Source organism: Catharus ustulatus, chromosome 1, assembly GCF_009819885.2.
Source record: "Catharus ustulatus isolate bCatUst1 chromosome 1, bCatUst1.pri.v2, whole genome shotgun sequence".
NCBI classification, from domain to species: domain Eukaryota; kingdom Metazoa; phylum Chordata; class Aves; order Passeriformes; family Turdidae; genus Catharus; species Catharus ustulatus.
In genome coordinates, this window is record NC_046221.1 from 124,356,501 (window position 1) to 124,364,590 (window position 8,090).

The following is an 8,090-nucleotide window of genomic DNA, read 5'->3' on the forward strand; positions in this document are numbered from 1 at the left end:
ACCCCTCAGCACCCTGGTATCCCCCAGGGCACCCCGGGCGGTGTCGTGGGGCGATGGGGGTGGCCCTGGGCCGGGCAGTGCCCACCAGCCCCCGGCGCAGACCAGCCTTTCTTCTCGCTGTGGCTCCGCAGCGGCAAGGGCCACCGCTGGGTCGCTTTGGCGCTTCATTTGCCTCGTGTCAGGCTTCTGCCAGCCCTGCGGCTTTCTGACATGGCCAGGCGAGCCACACTCTGCCATGCACAAACGTGTTTTATATATATATATACATATGTGTGTGTGTGTGTGTGTGTGTGTGTGTGTGTTGTATATATATATACACACATATATCCACGAATGGATGTTCCTGCATTCACGAGAAGAATGAATAAACTCAAAATAGGTGATGAAATACGGAGCGAGTACAACCTTGTTTATGCTTTCCTCTGTCCACCTGGAAAAAGTAACCCTGCGTGAAAACAGATGTTGGTGTGTGCGGTTATTTTTTGAAACAATCCCTCATATTTGATTGAAATGGAATATGCCACCATGTATATCTAAGATTAAAGCTTTATTTTTAGAGGCCTGTAATCCTTTCAAGGAGGTTTTGTTGATATAAGACTTCATTGGAAAGTAATTGTGGATTGTATAGCTCTGACCTTTGCAGAAAGCAGGGTGTAGGTCTGTGCAGCTGAGAAATACTGTGCATCAATTTCTTGTGAAGCCCCTGAGGACCAGCTAAGTATGCATACAAGTTCAAGAATTTATTTAAAAGGTTACAATTAGTGGTTCACTAGTCAAAGTTGGAGATGTGGTATTTTTATACTAAGTTAAATACACTATTTAAATATGTTTTATAAATAAATAAATAAATAAGAATAAGACCAGGCCTTCTACACAAATTGGAGGCACCTAAATGCTCTTTTGTGCCTGCAGCTCTAAGGAGGCTGTGATGCATGTGAAGGAAAGTGACTGACTTAACTCATTGGGATTCAGGGAACGGCCTGCCCTCTTTTGAAAAAAAAAAAAAAAAAAAAGGCAAGAAGAAGAAGAAAAGTAAGTGTGTATGTGTGTGTGTGCGTATTCGTGTTCGTGTATGTGTGTGTGTGACAGAGAGAGAGAGGAAGAGAGAGAGAGGAGGGGGGGACTCACACAGAGTCCTGCTTTCCTGAGCTGAGAGATGCTGGTTCCCAAGCAGAAAGTATTAGGAGAAACACGGCTTCTTGTGTCTTTGATGCATTTACACAATGAAATCACCTCTATTTTTACTCCTGCTAACTGGCCGGTTTTGCTTGAATCCACTCCGAGCCATGGACGACGGGAACAAAAAAGTACTTAAAAACAACTAGACAAAAAAAAAAAAAGGGAAAGAAAACCCTAAAAACCCCAACCACGCTGGGATGAGGATTACTCACTTTAGCGCTGCCTGTAAGTACAAAGTCTCTTGCTGCATTTCAGGGCGACAGTGACAGGCTGTTGTTTAGGCTGGGGCTGCTCGGGTTTGTTTGATTCTTTGTTTTCTTCCTCTTTTTGCTTTTTTTGTTTTTGTTTTTGTTTTCCCTTAAATATGTCATCTCCTCTTTTCTAGACTTCTGCCGATTTACTAAAATAAGCAAATAAAAGCGGGAGAGGGAGAGGGGCGGGCGGCTGAGCGGAGCGCGGCGTGGCAGCAGGGCAGCAGCCGGGGGTGCGGGGCACCGCGGGCGCGGAGGTGCCGACAGTCAGAGGGACAGAGGGCTCCTTTCGGCATCACTTTGTGGCCTTGGATGGACTGGATTTTTCTCTTTTTTTCCTTTTTTGGTTCCGGGATGTGCACGCCTGTGTGTGTGCATACCCATTCCCAAGGCAGCGTGGTCTGCTTGGGTCTCAGTAGTGCAACTTGAGTCCTCCCAGCTCGAAGGAATGCAGTGGTCAAAACAGCTTTCCAGCTGTTTGGTTTTTTGGGATTCCAACCCACACCCCCCCCCACACTCCCCTCTCCAGACACACTCCTCAAATGTACATGTGATGGTGCTACTTTTCTGTGGCAGGATTTGCTTAAAATAAACTAAGACCAAAACTGTCTCCCTCTCGCCTAGCCTAGCCGATTTTCTCCCCCTCCCTTTCCTCCTTTCTTTCTTTATTTCTGTGAGAGCGCTCCTGGGAAAGCGGATCGGATAGAGGGGAAGGCTTTTGAAATCGTGGGGGAAAATGTAAGAGAATTCAGAGGGTCCGGGCTTTCTTTGTGTGGTGCTGAAGCCGCGGAGCTGCTTTGTGCTTTGGAAGGAGAAAATGGCGAGTCCTATTGTGTTTAGGCCATTTTCTTCCGGTACAAGGGTTTTCCCCCAAATCCTAAATACTTCAGGGCTCTTTTGAAAGAAATCTCCCAGCCTACGAAGTGTGAATGGCTTCAGCTCTGCCTTTTCCCCAGCTGGTAGCACATCGCATTCTAGAGAGCCCACACATTTCTCTTTGCAGGGCTAGTGCACAATTTCTAAAGCTGCTGCATTCAGAGCCTCTTGCAGCGTAGGGGCTATTTCAGCTGCTCTTTGCCCGTGTTATTCAACTCGGGGGAGCAGGTTATGAGAGAAGGGGGGACTGAAGAAATAATATTTCGAGACCTATCCTTGCTTTTAAATGCTAAGGAACAGCGTTAGCCAATTGTGTGTGCGTGTGTGTGTGTGTGTGTGTGTGTGTGTGTGTGTGTGTGTGCGTGTGTGTGTGTATGTGTTTGTGATCTGAGAAAAGACTTGTCAACGGCGACGCCTGACTTTTCCACTAAATTATCTAAAGTTGATGTATATTTACATGTATGTGTAAGTAAAAGAGAGTGTATCTCTGCGCATGCATGTCGTCACGTAGCAAGATCTTCCTTTTAGGACCAGAGAGAGGCCATATATATATGCAAAGTGAGAATTTAGAGGCTATTTAACATCTGCGTGCAAGTTATTCCTGCTGCAACTTCTAATGAAAAAAAAAAAAATAGTTGCAATGTTGTCAGTTCTTTTCAGGTCATCCCATAGGTAGGTACCAGTTACTAAAATCAGCGTCTGAATTTGCACGTTAATCCATTTAAGGAAACAAATGAGAATCTGAGGTTTAAAGACTGTTGTCGATATTCACCACTTTACATTAGAATGTGGGTTTGCCCAGGCGTCAGTGATTAAAAGCTCTTTGAAAAAGGAGAGCTAACAAATAAAGCCCAAGATTGGTAAATCCTCACTACCATCATCGCCACCTCCTTCCAAAGTTCTGAATTTAAAATATATATATATCTATATATATAGTATTAATAATATTAACAACAACAACAGCAGAGCAGAGGTGTTGATGGAACTGCCGCGCAGGGTGGCAGCTCCCTGGCGCCGCGGGCCGCGCTGGGCGGAGGGGTGCGCAGGGCCCCGGGCACGGCCGCCGGAGCAGCGCCCGCTGCCGCCGGAGGGTCAGGACCATGGACAGGGACCGGGCGAGGACGGAGCCGGTGTCACCCGGGCAAAGCGAGCTGAGCGGGGCTGTCGGCCCACACGGAACGCCGGGCTGCTCTGTCTTTCTTGCCATCGTTCTCGTGCGGCTGCTCAAGATTCTAGGCAAAAAAAGACTTGAGAAATTGCATGTATAATTCTCCTGCAGGAGAGCAAGCTCTGTTAAAATGCCGTGCCAGTGATTTCTCTTCTTACTGCTCACAAAAGAAGTAAAAGGATCTCTCCATTCTGCATACGATTGCTTTTCTCCCTTCAACTCCGAGCCAAAAATAAATCTACTGCTCGGATCGGCTGAATGACAGTGGTGTAAATTAAATTGATTTTATCAGTGACCAAGTTCTACAATTGGAAAAATTAAATGCCACTTTGACAGACAAGGATAATATGGAACAGATCCATAAAACAGCTCCTTCGAACAACAACACCACCAACCCAACAGGAGCCTAGATACTGGCGAGCTCTTCTTCTTCATCCTGCTCCACTATGTCACATCGTCTAGTTTGCCTTTCTGCAGTACCAAAATGATTGAAACCATTGTTTAATGCAAAGGGAGTAGTGATGATGAGTCATGGACTTTATGCCACAGCAAAAGCAACAGACGTGGTTCTCAGGCAAATTTCTTTTTTTATTTTGATCGCGCTTCTAATTGGATTCCCCTCTCAGATGTACTTTGCGGCACTTCCAACCCACCCTTCAGCTCCGGCAAACTCGGGGTTGAGCTACAGGAGCGACGAGCCGCTCTGCCTCCACCTAAGAATTGCAGAAACGCACCCTCCAAGTCCTTTAGCCAGGAAAACCCTACCTCAGCGCCTGCCGCCGGCCTCGCAAGGCGAGAGGAGGCCTTGAGCCACCTCAGCGCTCCCTGCGTGCCCGACCCGGCTCGGCCGGGCTCTGCTGGGTTCGCTGCCCGCCCGCCGGGGCCTGCCTGCCGCAGAGACACCGCGCAGCTCCGGGACGGGGTGAGAGCTGTCCCCGCAGGGCCAGCGAGCCTCTTTGGCCCGGCCGGGACGGGTACGGCGGGAACAAAGCGGCGGGGCACGGCACGGCCCGGCCCCGCTCCGCCGCCGGGCTCCGGGTGCTGCGGGCAGGAGGCTGGGGCGGCGCGGGGCCGGGGGGCGCGGCGGTGCCGCAGTGAGGGGGGGTCGGATGCCGTGCGGGGAGGGTGGCCTCTGGGTGAGCCGGGGATCAGGCTCCTCTTCCTCGCTATGACTGTACAGATTCATGTGACATTGAGTTTGGGGAGGTGGGGGAGGGCGGGGGATGGGGGGGTGGGGGGAGAGGACCCGGAGGGAAGGGGGAGGGTTGAACTTTCTGCCGGGCTCGGCTTTTCACACCTTTCTCTCCCGATGATGCGTGAGGACGTTCTGGGAGAGAGCGGCCCGGCGGGGTCCCCTCCGACCAGGTCCCCCTCGACCTTGCAGGGACCCGGCCGGGCGGCGCGGGTCTGGGATTGTGCCGGGTTTCAAGGACACGGGAGATGATCAGGACTTTGGGAGCCAACATCTGCCTGGTTGGTGACGTCAGCAACCCCGTGTAATCCTCTTGTACTGAAGGCAGATGCCTTATTTGTTTGGCTGGAGAGGCATTAATCCCTAATTCTGGAGCAGCAAGCGAGGGGGAGAGACCGGACCGCTTCCTATCCCCCGAAAGCAGCCAGAGGGGCTCTTCTCTCCGCACTCCGCGGCTCCCACTGGGTGGAGGAGCCGCCAGCCCTCGTCAGGTTTGACCATTTCCTTTTTGATTATGATTGTCTTTTTTGGTATTTGGAGCGGGTTCTTATTTCTTATTTTTATTTGGATGCTTGGATTTTTTCCCTTGCTCGTACGGCCGTCAAGACGAAAAAGAAGGGGAAACTGCTGTTCCCCACCCCCTTCACAGTCCCTTAATTTTATTATTTTCTTTTATTTTTTTAATTGAAAAAAAAAAAAAAAGCTTTCCCCTGTGCATGCTCTCCGGGGATTTTTGCAGCAGTGGGCAGAGAGGTTGCTCTCTGCGGTTCCCCTCGGCTGGCCCGTTCCCACCGCGCTGCAGGAACCCAGATGCCCGCTCGCCCTAGCGCTGCGGTGATGGGCGTTCCGCCTTGTCCCTCCTCAGCCGCGGACCAAGCAGCTCCACAGGCTCGGGTCTGGCCGACCCTAGCTTCGCGTCAGTCCGTGTGGCCCCCCTTCCCTTCGCTTCCTCCCCTTCCCCTTTCCCTCCCCGCCCTTCTCCTACTCTGACTCCCCCCTCTCTCCCTTTTGTCATTGGCAACCGCGCGGCGTGCGGGCTCCCGGCGCCCGTCCCTCCCCGCCTGCCTTTCCTCTCCTCCCCGCCTGCATTTCTAACCCTCTTGCTTTGTCTGTTTTCCAGGCGGCCGCACGCAGGAGCTACGGTGCCGAGGGGGGCCGGAGCCGCCTTCCCAGTTTGCCCCTGGATGCCCCGGCAAGCCACGGGAAAAGTCTCTGAGAAACCCAGCTCGCCGCAGGATCCCGGCCGCCGCCTGCAGCCGCAGCACATCCCGCTTCGCCTCCTCTCTCTCTCCCGGGCCCTGGCGCCGAGGAAGCAGTCGAGGTCAGCTGCCCGGTTCCTGGGGTCCGGCCGTGGCCGAGCCCGCAGGGTGATACAAGGTGCCCGGCCGCTCAGCTCCTCCCCGGCGCGCCGTCGGCACCGAAAAGGAATGGTCCCGATCCTGAGCCGTGAAAGATGGCAAAAAGCGTAACAATAATGATAATAATAATAAAATCTTAGGCTATTTTTTAAAATTATTGTAATGACTTCACCCCTCATTTCCTCACTCGCCAGTTCAGTGTAGGCAAGCCAGATGGGCTGCCCAGACCCTCCCGGGAAAGGGGCAGGTGCGAGTGAGTTAAATTTTTTTCTGCTTTACAAAGAAAGATGACACGTCCTGCCCTTTCATTTTTCATCGCCGAAAGATACCCTCTTCCCCCCCTCCGCCCTCCCCCTGGACGAGGAGAGCAGGGATGCTCTGGGGGTGCGGGCCTCCCCCACCCGTGCTCCAGGGGAGCCGCAGAACCAGGCGGACCGAGACAGCCGGAAAGACACGGTCATTCCTCTCAGCCAGGGATGCCAAATGACAGACGTCGAGCCGGGGAGAGTCAACTCCTATGTTTAAAATCACGAGAAGAAGCTGGTGAAATGAAAGCAGACGTCTGGAAGTGTGCAATAGGCACACGTTTATTTTATGACTTTTTTTTTTTTTAATCGATTAATACATATTTAACAGCTTCCTGAGCATTGCAGACAACAGACTGGCTAGTAAGAAAACTCGAGCCTGAGTTATATATGCAGTCCGGGCCAGAATGTGACTAGGGCGGAGGGAAATTGTGGGTTAGTTTGTTGTTGTTTTTTTTTTTTTTCGGGGATCAGTTGCTGTTCTGCTGAGAGAGAGAGAGGGAGAGAGAGAGAGCGCTCTAAGGCTCTGACTCTCCGTGTTCACAGCGGACCTTGATTTAATGTCATACAATTAAGGCACGCGGTGAATGCCAAGAGCGGATCCTCAAAGCAGCATGAAAGATCTCGCTAGAACATACCATCACAATAATGATAATAATAAAAAATATTTGCAATTAGCTAATATATATATAAACAAAACAAAAAAGCAAACAAACAAACAAAAAAAAAAGGAAAAAAAAGAAAGAAAGAAAGAAAGAAAGAAAAGGAGAGACAAAGCAATAAAGAGCTCGACAACCTGTACTCACCTACGGAAACCGAGACTAACTAGGACTGGTGGACTGATTGGCTCAGCCCGGTGGAAAGGAGATGCCGCTGCCACGGGACGGGCGCCCGCGGGGGCAGCTGTCAGCAGCAGGTAACGGGGCCGTGGGGGGCTACTGGAGCGGTGCGGTAGCCGTGGTGGTTTTTCAAGGTAGTCATGACTCGACCTCTCCCTTTCTTGGGCTGAACCATGTAAAGTCGATTAATGGGAAATAAATACGTTTTCTGATATTATCATCGCGAGGATCGTTCTTTGCGCATCGCTCAGCCGGTAGCTAGGAGTGCCCGCTCGATAATGGCTCCTCCTCTTGCGGGGCTCCTCTGGAAGCCGAGGAACGCGCGGCCCGGGGCAGCGGCGCGGTGCGCGGGGGGCAGCGGAGCAGCGTCTGCGCCGCGGGCCGGCAGAGGCAGAGCCATGTGCAGAGTTGGTGCACGGGGCGGGGGTGCCCGAGGTGCCGCGGGGGCACTGTCGAGAACCTTGTGCGGAGAGGCAGCTTGGATGCGCGAAGAGTGTGCGGAGGTTGCGAGGGAGAGGCGGGAAGAGCGTGTGGGCACGGTGCGGGGAGAGCGGCGCAGAGCGGGGCCGGCGGGCAGCGGAGCGGCGTGCGGGCTTTGTGCGCGGGGCTGGGCGGCGGGGCGAGGCGCAAGGCAGCGGCGGCGAAGGGTGTGCGGGGCAGCTTACCCGCGGGGAGGGTGGCAGTGCGACGTGCGCCGGGGCAGGGGCGTGTGTGCGCGGCCGGCACACCGGAGACGCGGCGGCCGTGGCAGGGCCGAGGCGGCGGTGCGGGAGGGTGCGGGGGTGGGCAGGGGAGAGGCCGGGGTCCCCGCGCCGGCGGCGGCGGAAGTCTTTGTTCCGCGGGGCCTCGCCGGCGGTGGAACAAAGGAGCGGCAGCGCTGCTGCCGGCGCTGTCCCTGGTGCTGGCGGAGGCACCGCGCTCC

At 53.3% G+C, this 8,090-nt stretch overlaps 1 long non-coding RNA gene across 4 annotated transcripts; it reads left to right on the plus strand.

Annotated features, from left to right (window-relative positions):
- Positions 1–1,058: 1,058 nt before the first annotated feature.
- LOC117002308 lies at positions 1,059–7,385 on the plus strand. Of its 4 annotated transcripts, none has more exons than XR_004419261.1 (3): positions 1,059–1,404; positions 4,859–5,157; positions 5,787–7,385. It is a non-coding gene; the product is annotated as an uncharacterized LOC117002308 (long non-coding RNA). The 4 variants fall into 4 exon arrangements; XR_004419262.2 differs by lacking the exon at positions 1,059–1,404 and adding an exon at positions 3,502–4,396; XR_004419263.2 differs by lacking the exon at positions 1,059–1,404 and adding an exon at positions 4,430–4,448.
- Positions 7,386–8,090: the final 705 nt, after the last annotated feature.